This window comes from Tachyglossus aculeatus, chromosome 3, assembly GCF_015852505.1.
Source record: "Tachyglossus aculeatus isolate mTacAcu1 chromosome 3, mTacAcu1.pri, whole genome shotgun sequence".
Lineage (NCBI taxonomy): Eukaryota > Metazoa > Chordata > Mammalia > Monotremata > Tachyglossidae > Tachyglossus > Tachyglossus aculeatus.
The window spans coordinates 109,527,417-109,540,306 of record NC_052068.1 but is presented as its reverse complement, the minus strand read 5'-3'; the positions used below and the strand labels follow the sequence as shown (position 1 = coordinate 109,540,306).

Sequence of the window (12,890 nt, the reverse complement as noted above, 5' to 3'; positions counted from 1 at the left end):
CTAACCTCCTCACTGTACCTTGTTCTCGCCTGTACCGCCGTCGACCCCCGGCCCCCGCCCTTGCCCTGTCCGGGAATGCCCTCCCTCCACACACTCGCCAAACTAGCTTTCTTTCTCCCTTCAAAGCCCTACAGAGAACTCACCTCCTGCAAGATGCCTTCCCAGACTGAGCCCCATTTTTCCTCTCCTCCTCCTCCCCACGGCACCTGTATATATGTTTGTACAGATTTATTCCTCTATTTATTTTACTTGTACATATTTACTATTCTATTTATTTTGTTAATGATGTGCATTTAGCTTTAATTTTATTTGTTCTGACAATTTTGACACCTGTCCACATGTTTTGTTTTGTTGTCTGTCTCCCCCTTCTAGACTATAAGCCCGTTGTTGGGTAGGGACCGTCTCTACATGCTGCCAACTTGTACTTACCAAGTGCTCAGTACGGTGCTCTGCACACAGTAAGCTCTCAATAAGTACGATTGAATGAATGAATGAAATGTCTTCGGAGCTCCGCCAAACCGCTTTACCGCCCCGGCCAGATGCACACTTAAATTTCAGGATTCCTCATTACACTCTCCCTCATTACCCTCAGCCTCACTCACTGATTCCCAGTTGAGACACCTCTCTCTCATTATCCTTGACCCCATTCACAAACCTAGGTATCAACTCTCTCTCTCATTATACTCTGCCCCTTCCACGGGGGTACCCGGGTGTAAACCTTCTGTCTCAGGATCTTCAGCCCTACCACAGGTCCCCAGCTGTAACCCCTCTCCCTTGTTATCCTCAGCCCCACCCACTGCATCCCAAGTTCAACCCCTCTCCCTCATTATCCTCGGCTCCACCCAAAGGTCTCGAGCTGTAACGCTTTTTTCTCATCATCTTCAGCACCACCCACCTATGCCGAGGTCTAAACCCTCTCCCTCATTATCCTTGGCCCGACCCACCTGTCCCCCGCTTGTAACGCCTCCCCCTCATTATCCTCGGCCCTACCCACCGGTCCCTAGGTGGAACCCCTCTCCACGGGTCTGGCCTGGGTCTCGGATTGTTCCGGCAGCAGGCCTTCCCCCTTGCCCCTCTCCCCACTAGTGGTTTCCTCACACCGTTTGCCAGGCCCGGAGAGGCCTTGGGCAGGTTTCGTCTGGGACTCCGCTCCTTCCCCCGAAGCGCCCTTCCCACTGCCGCGCGTTCGCCCCCTAGCGACCGCCGCCTGGAAGCAGCACCTCCCTCCCAGAGAGCAGGCTGAGCGCGGGCTCGAGGCGCCGCCGCTTTTTGTCTGCGGGGGACGGGGGAAACTTGTCATTTTAGAGTATTTCCTCGGAAGGCCGCGGGGCGGCCTCCACGAGTCGGACCGGGCGGCAAAGGGATGGGACTCGCATTAAGGCGTCACCGCTTCTCCCTTCCCCCCACCCCCAAACACCCAGAGAGATTTAGGGGCCATCGCGGGTGAGGGCAAGTGTGAACTTGGTCAGGGTCTACCGGGCCGCTGGTGTCCAATTGCTGTGCATATGAGTTCCCTGAAGGGTCATGGATGAAGAAATCTGGTCAACAATCACACGGTCCCCAGTAGCTTTTGACCTTCTTGTGGACAGTGTCTCTTTCTTGGGTCGGATGTGGTGAGACTTTCATTCATTCATTCAGTCTTATTTATTGAGCGCTTACTGTGTGCAGAGCACTGTACTAAGCGCTTGGGAAGTACAACTCGGCAACATATGGAGATGGTCCCTACTCAACAGCAGGCTCACAGTCTAGAAGGGGGAGACAGACCACGAAACAAAACATGTAGACAGGTGTCAAAATCGTCAGAACAAATACAATTAAAGCTATATGCACATCATTAACAAAATAAATAGAATAATAAATATGTACAAGTAAAATAGAGTAATAAATCTGTACAAATATATACAAGTGCTGTGGGGAGTGGAAGGAGGTAGGGCGGGGGGGATGGGGAGGAGGAGAGGAAAAAGGGGCTTCAGTCTGGAAAGGCCTCTTGGAGGAAGTGAGCTCTCAGTAGGGCTTGGAAGGGAGGAAGAGAACTAGCTTGGCGGATGTGTGGAGGGAGGGCATTCCAGGCCATGGGAAGGACGTGGACCAGGGGTCGACGGCGGGACAGGTGAGAAAGAGGTACAGTGAGGAGGTTAGCAGAAGAGGAGCAGAGGGTGTGGGCTTGGCTGTAGAAGGAGAGAAGCGAGGTGAGGTAGGAGAGGGCGAGGTGATGGAAAGCCTTAAAGCTGAAAGTGAGGAGCTTTTGCTTGATTCGTAGATTGACAGGCAGCCACTGGGGAGTTTTGGGGAGGGGAGTAACGTTCCCAGTGCCTTTCTGTACAAAGCCGTCCGATGGGCCAAGGAAAAATCTAGTTTTAGCAAACCACTTTCTGTCCTTCCCCATTCTGAGACTCACAGCAATTAACAAGGAATTGTGGAGCAGAGAGGAGAGGGTGGTGTGTTTGTGCAATGAAGACCTTGAACAGAGAAATGATGAAGAAGGGGGCGGGGTCAAGCGCTTAGTACAGTTCACTGCACACAATAAGTGCTCAATAAATACGATTGGATGAATGAAAGTCTGGGACAAGAACTGTTCATGGTTTTACTTCTACCTTCGTCTGATGAAGCCCCATTTTTAGTAGGGTAGAGGCTATGTAGGATCATCCTGCTCAACCTGCCAGAGGGGCTGACTAGGTCTCCTTCGAGCATCCAGGCTGGCCAAAATGGCTGCGTGGCTGCCTGACTACCAGGCCTGACGTGGAGCTATGAAATGTGAAATGTCATCTATTACCTCATGGTTAAAAGGGCACGCTGAGGTTGCTTGATTTAGTCTCTCTTTAAAAACTATTACCAAGAGTGGGCAAGACTGTGCAGTTTCTTTTTGTATTACTGGATTCAGAGCCCTAGGTAAAGGAGTTCAAGTCATCAAGCCTGTTCTTCATTGATGAGCAGGACAACTGGAAGAATATATGGAGGGGGAGGATCCAGGCCTGCTTTTACAGATGCAACAATGAAACTGTTCATGCAGCAACCTGGGCTGCAGCGTCAGATCAAAGCAGAGGGGAGGTGAGCATAAATCCCACTGTCCAAAAAGATTTACACTGGAGGAATGAGCAGCAAAGAATTCAATTTTATTTACATGTATGGGAATGCCTTCCCCACAACACAATGGATCATGTCCGAAAAACAAGAAATGTTTTTCTGCCCTCAGGCTCAGGCCAGGAGCTGGATGTGTCCACTCAGCCAGGGGATAAACAGAATACTTCCTATTCTGGACTTCAGAATTAATAGAATCAAAAAGCACTCTCTTTAGCAGGGCATACAGCACGGCGTCATCAAATGAAAACTAGTTAGAAAATTTCGAGTAACGAGGACTCAACTTGGAGTGAAAGCAGGAAATGTTGGAGCTCAGTTTTACTGGATCTAAATTCTAAAAATTCTCCTGTACTCCCATAGCACTTATTGCAGCGCTCTGCACAGAGTAGATGCTCACTTAATACTAATGCCTAATTGGAATCAGATAAGGTATGTTTCCATGAATAGGCATTTGGGCTTCTGCATGAGTTTGTTATCGCTTGGAAATGCAAGAAACTGGGCATCTCTCTGCCTGTCCTGCAGTCACCATAGCCTCAGGCGCTGTCTGGTTTCTCTTGAATCCTGGTGATGCTAGCCCAGGCATAGTGGCTGGGTTACCAGATCCTTGCAGCAAAAAGGGCTGAGTTGGAAAATGAGTAGAATTGCATGAATTAAATTCTGAAGTGGACAGACATCTGATATGTGGAGAAATATATTGGCTGATTTATCCAAAAGAAGGTTTTAAAATGGAAGCATCCAGATTTAAAGCCCTGGCCAGTTTAGGTATTCAGAGAACACTTTTTGATGAAATGATTTTCAATCTCACATAATGCAATTTTCACAAAAGAAATAAATTACATTTTAAAAGAAAGGACTGATAAATACATTATTACAGTGTTACTACACTTCTTAAAACAATAAATTATTTTATTTTAAAGTTCAAACTTGGAACACTAATCTGCTTAAGAAAACACTGAGTTTTTTTATCAATAGATGCTACTAAGTTCAATTAGCTACTACTGTTCTTCTCTCTATGATTTGAACCAAGCTGGATAGGAAGAAATTGAGCATTTTGTGACATGCCCACTGAAATATACTATAATATTAGTAATAATGGTAATAATAATAATGGTATTTGTTAAGTGCTTACTATGCACAAAGCACTGTTCTAAGCACTGGGGAGGTTACAAGGTGATCAGGTTGTCCCACGGGGTTGGGGGGCTCACAGTTTTAATCCCCATTTTACAGATGAGGGAACTGAGGCCCAGAGAAGTTAAGTGTCTTACCCAAAGTCACACAGCTGACAGTTGGAGGAGCCAGGATTTGAACCCATGACCTGTGACTACAGAGCCCGTGCTCTTTCCACTAAGCCATGCTACTTCTCCATATATGTATAGGTATAGGTACTATAGGTATTTACACTCCATTAAAGAGTACAGCAGGCAAATGGACTCCCCACAGACTCTCCTTCAAATGACATTAATCACAGTAATCTCTCCTAATAAAAGACTTGTTGACAAAGAGACTTCTCATCTTAATATCACGGTGTGACGAAACAGACCTGCTTAATCAAAGAGCTACCTTTACTCAAACCTAGGTCAGGGTTTTTTTTTTCACTTTCAAGGGCCAACCTGTTACAACCCATTTTAACTATATCCCGAAACACCTGCCACATGTCTGCAAAAGAACACTGCATTTTAGAAATCCCCTAAGCATTTCCAATTAAGAAAAATGAAAGGCCTATCAGAAGAAAGTGATGAGAGAATCATTCCCACTATACGTTCTGTGTCTCTTCACTCAGGCTGCGTTTGGCCTCTGCAAGCATCTGGAATTGGACACAAAGAAGAGTTGAAATTTGTAGGAAAATGAAGGCAAGCCTTAAGGGTTTAATTGAGTTTCAATGGGCTTATACACTTATGCATCAGCAGAAAGGGAAGCTACTCATCTCTGATTCCCTTTCCACTGGAATGTCCATCTGTGTTGCCCATGATTCCTCCAAGCCTCTGAGTGGGACCCGCCTGTCATAACGTATTTAAAATGTTTGGAAGGTTGGGGCTGTTGGAACACAAGGAAGCCTAGAAAATTGAACCCCAATTCTACTTTTGCTCGTATTCTTTTCGATTTTAAGCTATTTTTAACATTTGAATTCACTTTTGTGCATCTGTTGCCATTCCTTCATTACATTTTTAGACTGCGAGCTCTTTGAGAGACAAGGACCCTTCCATACACAATTCTCATCCTTGTATCCCAGTAACTGATAAATATCATCAATAGCATTCCATGAGTGAATGGATGAATGAATGAATGAATAAAAAGGAGAACCTGAGATGTGCATTCACTTATTTATTCTGTTTGCCGTATTTGTGAATATTTTTATACCTGTCTCCCCTGCTAGAGATCATAAATTCTTTGTACATAGGGAACATGTTCTGCATTTCTGTTTACCTCTCCTAAATACTTAAAACTCAGTACTCAACAAATTCCATTACTACTACTAATAATAATAAAAATTGTGGTGGTTGTTAAGCACTTACTATTTGCTTGGCACTGTACTAAGCGCTGGGGTAGATACACGGCAATTGGGTTGAACACTACGACTACTACTCCTGCTGCTACTATTACTACTACCTCTAGTACTCCTATTAGGTACTTAGGACGGTTCTCAGCACACGTAGACATTCAGGACACTGCTTTATAAAAGAGTGCCCAGCACAGCATTTCACTAAAAGTAGGCACTAGACTAGTTTGAATCTATCCCAGCACTTGGTAAAGTACCTGACACATAGCAAGCTCTAATGAAGAAATAACAGGAGAAGAAATACAAAGAAAGAAAGTAAGAAAAGTTCCGGGTCTGGTTTGAATGGGAAAAGAAGTAGCTGTGTTTTGGACATGTGTAGTTACATGTAGTTACCCCGCTTACTTGGGCGGGGTTTCACATCATCCTTTCAGTGACCTGATACTGCTCTGAGCCCATCCAGGCAGCTGCCCTTGGTCCTCCTCAAGATCCTCCCACAGGACCTCATTAGTCCCCGCCCTCTCTTTCGTGTTCCCATGTAACCCAGTCCAGGCACGTACCCAGCTATTCAGACCCTGGAATAGGGGATTTAGTGGAGGCTCGACTCTCCAAAATTTCTGGAAGTTGTAGTCTTTCCCTCGCTCTGGAAAGCATGAGCCTCCGGATATCGAAATATCAGTCCTGTCGTTACCCTCGACTGGGCTCGCGGCCGTTGCAGGGAAGGCGCATGGAAGGCACCTGAGGCCGATATTCAGCCTGGCGAACGGCCGCGTTGCGTGGAGCTGCGGCCGCGTTGAGGTCTGCTGAGCCCCTCCCCACAAAAACCCAGCCCCCCAGGACTTCCGTCTATACCAGTAATCCAACGAATCCTATGGGTGTCTCTCTCACCCTGGAGACTGAAGGCTCCTTGTGGCCAAGGAATGTGTCTGTTATATTGTTGTGTTGTCCTGCCCCCAAGAGCTTAGGACAAAGGTCTACACGCAGAATGCACTCAATCAACACGATTGAGCGATCGATTGAGCCAACTCAATTGCTCAATGGCTCTGGCTGGCTGAGCCAAACACTCCCCCAAAGAATCAGGCTTGTGGGACAGGAAGAAAAGTGGTACAATCTACAGTGATGGGAAATAGAACTCTAAGTGGCTGATGGAAAATAGAACTCTAAGTGGGTAGAGTTTTAAGACTGGCTTTCAACATGTTGACCCTGTGGATATGTACCTCTCTTTAATTTACTGATTTATTCATTTATTCTTTTCTTTCTGTATTTATTTCTATACGGTAACCTCTGTCTCTCCCTCTAGACTATGAGCTCACTGTAGGCAGGGAAAGTGTCTGTTTATTGTTATTGGTTACTCACCCAAGTGCTAAGGACAGTGCAAAGCATACAGTAAGCACTCAATCAATTCGATTGAATGAATGAATGAATGAGCGAATAAATGAATAAATTCTGGGGGCCTCTGTTACCTCTTCTGTAAAAAGGAAGGTGAGGGCTGTGAGTTCCATGTGGGACAAGACTGTGTCCAGCGAAATTGGTTCGAATCCACCCCAGCGCTTAGAACACTCCCTGGCACATTGCAAGTGCTTAAGAAGAAATAACAAGCCCAAGCACATAGCAATCGCTTAAGAAGAAATACCAGTATTAGAAAAACCAAAGAAAGAAACGAAGAAAAATCTCCAGTGGCTACCAGTCAACCTACGCATCAGGTAAAAACTCCTCACTCTCGGCTTCAAGGCTCTGCATCACCTCGCCCCCTCCTACCTCACCTCTCTTCTTTCCTTCTACAGCCCAGGCTGCACCCTCTGCTCCTCTGCCACTAACCTCCTCACTGGCCTGGAATGCCCTCCCTCCGCACATCCGCCAAGCTAGCTCTCTTCCTCCCTTCAAAGCCTTACTGAGAGCTGACCTCCTTCAGGAGGCCTTCCAGACTAAGCCCCCTCCTTCCTCTCCCCAGCCCCATCCCCCCGCCCTACCTCCTTCCCCTCCCCACAGCACCCCTATATATGTTTATACAGATTAATTATTCTATTTTACTTGTACATATTTACTATTCTATTTATTTTATTTTGCTAATATATCTTGTTTTGTTGTCCGTCTCCCCTTTCTAGGCTGTGAGCCCGTTGTTGGATAGGGACCGTCTTTATATGCTGCCAACTTGTACTTCCAATGCACTTAGTACAGTGCTCTGCACACAGTGAGCACTCAATAAATACGATTGAATTAATGAATGAAAGAAAACAAGTGTCAGGTCTGGGTTTGAATAGGAAGAGAAGGAGTGTGTTCTGGACTTGTGTAGTTGGAGGTGTGGGTGAGATGTAGTTCTCATGGTCCCTGCCCCAAGAAATTGGACAATGTAGATGGGAGGAGGGACAACAAATCTCTTTCTGGTAAGAGGCCGTCATAGAAGATGACGAAGTACAAAAGCACGGCAGCATGGGTTGAGTGCCGGGTCTCTCTTGAGAAGCTATATACCCTCCCAAAAGCCATTTCAGCACTCCTAGTCAACTTTAGCACTTCATCTCCATTTCTCATTGTGCTTGTATACATATGCCCTATTTTTAAGCATTAACCCTTGTACCTATACCTCTTTTCCTTCTTTCTCATATCTGTAATTTATTTTCATGAGTAAAACCTCCCTCCCCCAAGTGTTTAGTGCAGGGATCTGCACAGAGTAGACATTCAATAAATGCTATTGACTGATCAGTCAATGCATGGATATTCTCTCTTTGGCAGTAGTCATCTTTGCTATCTGGTCTTGCTCGGTATCGATCAAGAACATTCATTGAATATTTTCTGCATGCAAACCATGGTGCTAAGCATCTGTGGGAGTACAAAATGGAAGTGACACTCCCTTCCCACAAGGAACCTACTGTCTAGATCGGGAGGTGGACATGAAATTAAATTAAGGATATGGACATAAGTGTTGTGGAGCAGAGGGTGAGGTCAATATCAAGTGTTTAAAAGGTACAGATCCAAGTGCATGGGGGATGCAGAAGGGAGAGAGAGTAGCAGAAAAGAGAGCTTGGTCAGGGAAGAGATGTGGAGGAGATCTGAATTTATTCATTCATTCAATCAATCGTATTTATTGAGCGCTTACTGTGTGCAAAGCACTGTACTAAGCGCTTGGGAAGTACAAGTTGGCAACATATAGAGACGGTCCCTACCCAACAGCGGGCTCACAGTCTAGAAGGGGGAGACAGAGAACAAAACAAAACGTATTAACAATATAAAATAAATAAAATAAATATGTACAAATAAAATAAATAAATAAAGAGTAATAAATACGTACAAACATATATACATATATACAGGTGATGTGGGGAGGGGAAGGAGGTAAGGTGAGGGGATGGGGAGGGGGAGGAGGGGGAGAGGAAGGAGGGAGCTCAGTCTGGGAAGGTCTCCTGGAGGAGGTGAGCTCTCAGTATGGCCTTTAAGGGAGGAAGAGAGCTAGCTTGGCTGATGTGCGGAAGGAAGGCATTCCAGGCCAGGGGAATGACATGGGCCGGGGGCTGACGGCGGGACAGGTGAGAACGAGGCACGGTGAGGAGATTAGCGGCAGAGGAGCACAGGGTGTGGGCTGGGTGAAATATGGTGTGCGTACATAGGCCGTGACAGAAAAAATGCAGCATCATGGGGTGTGTGAAACTCATTACACAGTACATCAATCGAAGGCACTCGCTTTACGTAGTCTTCCGTGCTGACATTGTATCCTAAAAACCCACCAAACTGTACCAGAGTATCATGACACTGGTCATCAAGCCTTCCCACTAACTTCAAGTGTTTCTCCCCTCCTTCCTGAAAGATAACCCCATTCCTCTGCTGAGCCATAAGCAAACACAAAGGAAGGGCAAGGTCATGATCCAGTAATGCATCTTTTAATCTCTGGGAGGACTTCTTAGTGTTCTGAATTTGTCCAAAGTGGCCACCCTCGGCTTTTAACTGTTCCCCACCAGTCATGGCTTCTAGTTGCTCCATTGTCATTTCTTCTGTAATCTCAATGCCAGCCATTTTTTGGACCACCTCCTTCAGGATAAGCAGACCGAAGCTTTTTCTGGCTTTTAGTAGATTTGCCACATACTGAAGAAGACTGGCAAGCTCAATCGGATATTTATGAAAAACTGCATCACAGAATTTAGTTCAGATTTTTGGGGAGAGTAGTGATGCTAAGGGATCTACTAGTCAACAGCATGAGGAGAATTATAATAACAATAATAACGGTATTTGTTAGGCACTTACTATGCACCAAGCACTGTTGTAGATACAAGGTAATCAGATTGTCCTATGTAGGGCTCACAGTCTTAATCCCCATTTTACAGATGAGGTAACTGAGGCACAGAGAAGTCAAGTGACTTGCCCAAAGTCACACAACTGATAATTAGCAGAGTCAGGATTAGAACCCATGGCCTTTGACTCCCAAGCCCATGTTCTTTCTACTAGGCCTTGCTGCTCCTCGCCAAAACATACCCGAGAAGACACCTGGTGCTCTGATTCTGGGAATCACTGCAGCCCCAAATTTATTAGCACGAAAAGGCAAATTACAATTGAGCAATATTTGCCATTTTCCTAAAAATACCAACAGAATTTTTCCAACTTGAATAAGTACAATCATTTTTACCCAGGCCATCTATTTGCAACCTGAAGTCACTTTAGGGCTCCATTACTTCCGCGTGGCATATTTCACCTCTGCGTTCCTCACGGTGTAAACTATGGGGCTTAATATATGGGTGATGACTGTAAAAGATACAGCTACTGACATCTATTGAGAAGGTGGTCATGGGCCTCAGGAATCTGAAAATGCACGGGAAAAAGAAGAAGATCACAACAATGATTTGGGAGACGCAAATGGAAAAAGCTTTGCCTCTCCCTGCAGAACTCTGAGTTTTCAGGGTGCTGAAGATGATGACGTAAGAAACGACCAAAAGGAAAAAACTCAATGTGCACATTGCCCCGCTGTTGGCCACGGCTAGCGGACTGAGGCCGTGGGTGTCGGTGCAGGCGAGATTCAGCAAAGGTAACAGATCACACATGAAGTGATCTATCTCATTGGGACCACAGTATGGTAAAGGCGACATGAAGAGAATCTGCAGGATTGCGTGAAGAAAGCCCCCACCCCCAAGATACCCCCATCAACAGGCTACACATGGCCTGCCTCATAATAGTCATGTGGTGCAGTGGGTTACAGATTGCCAAATACCGGTCGTAGGCCATGGCCAAGAGAAGGACAATCTCAGCCCTGGCACAAAAATGTTCGATAAAGCAGAAGCAGCATGGTTCAGTGGAAAGATCACGGGCTTGGAGTCAGGGGTCATGGGTTCAAATCCAGGCTCTGCCACTTGTCAGCTGTGTGATTTTGGGCAAGTCACTTAACTTCTCTGGGCCTCAGTTACTTCATCTTTAAAATGGGGATTAAGACTGTGAGCCCCACGTGGGACAACGTCATCACCTTTTATCCCCCCAGTGCTTAGAACAGTGCTTTGCACATAGTAAGTGCTTAATAAATGCCATCATTATTACTATTATTATAAAGACTTGAGCCATACATCGGTTGAAGGAGATGTATTCCTCACAGACAGCAGATCTTCGAGCATTTTGAAGGTGGTGGAAGTGGAGTAGTAGGCATCGATTAAGGACAGGTAGGTGAGGAAGAAATACATAGGGCACCCCAGAGTCGAGCTGGAGGTTATTGTTACCACAATGAGCAGATTCCCCACAAGAGTTCATTCATTCATTCATTCATTCAATCGCATTTATCGGGCGCTTACTGTTTGCAGAGCACAGTACTAAGCGCTTGGGAAACATAAGTTGGCAACATATAGAGACGGTCGGTCCTTACTGTGGGCTCACAGTCTAGATGGGGGAGACAGACAGGAAAACAAAATATATTAGCAAAATAAAAATGAATAGTAAATATGTACAAGTAAAATAGAGTAATAATTTGATTTATTAATTTATTCAGCGCTTACTGTGTGTAGAGCACTGTACTAAGCGCTTGGGAAGTACAAGCAATGTACACATTGAGAAACACAACAAAGGATAACTTTTGCTTATCGGGGCTCTGTGTGAGACCCAGTGAAATGAATTCTTTCACTTTCTTTCGATTTTCTATCTCTTCAGGATAAGGGAAGTTCTGGGTGCAGCGATGAGACCTGGTTTACCGGAAAAGAGAATGAGAGTTATAAATACCATATCAATATGTACTATAATCTTCAACTATTTGCACTACCAGTAAAACTAACAGGGCTGAAAAGTAGAGGAATAATAAGCATTACTGCTCCCATTTTGGCTGGTGTGGACACAGAGATTCAGACAATTTGATTGATGTATCCAAAATCATGGCAGTTTTATCAGCAGCACTTATAATTCAAATTGACCAATCCTATTCAGTTGCCTTCAATCAAATACTGTGGACTTTACTAAAGATATATATGTATAAACACACACACACACACACACACACACACACACATTGTGACAGTGGAATGTCAGCTTCGGCGCTGGTGTCGGATGAAGCAATGAAAAAAGAAACGTTTGGGGCTAGGCGAGTCACCAAAGATGACTGACTTTATTTACAAGTAGCTGTCTTTTATAGTCACAGACAAACATGTTTTTCAAATTCCGTTAGCTCTTAAATGATAAGGACAAAGTACATTAAGAAAGAACATTCTGTTTTCTTCTCCAAGATCTGGAGTGCAACTGTAGGGCGGGTCCTTGCCACGTCCTATCATATCCTTAGATGGCCTTGCCTTGCAAAGGCCTAAGCAGGATATAGCTGGCTCTACACATCTCCCCCTTTTTTATTCATCAACCTCAATTCGTGTATTGACGTTGCTAGTGGCTTCAGGACCACATTCAGTATTCTGGGTTGACAACAATGCAACCATCACTAAAAACACTAAGTCCAGGGACGTAGGATGCCCTTGCGTAGCTACCATTGTCATAGCTTTAGTCGATAGGGCCTTAATTTGTCCCCAAGTCCGTAACTCCATTTTTCTGGTTTTCTGACTCAATCTTCGCTGTTTCCTTTGGATCTGAAGCTTGCCCATTGCATTGGTCAGTTGTGGTACACGCCCGGACATTCTTTTCTGGTATCCAAATAGGTTTTGTTGCTTTTTCTGGAAATACACAAGCAAACCCTCTTCCCCAGGTTAGTAAAGGGTCAGGCTCTTCCCATTTTCCACTTACTGGGTCCTTCCACATAACCCTGACTGTCGGTTTCTCTTTTGGTTGAAACATCTTCTCCGCTGGAGTGGTTTCACCATCTCCTTTTACTAGAAAATTCAACGTGTATAACACCTTCCTCAATCTTCTTTGAGGAGTATTA

The 12,890-nt window shown here is 45.1% G+C and overlaps 1 pseudogene; it reads right to left on the bottom strand.

Annotated features, from left to right (window-relative positions):
• Window positions 1-10,193: 10,193 nt before the first annotated feature.
• LOC119925400 lies at window positions 10,194-12,294 on the bottom strand (annotated as a pseudogene).
• Window positions 12,295-12,890: the final 596 nt, after the last annotated feature.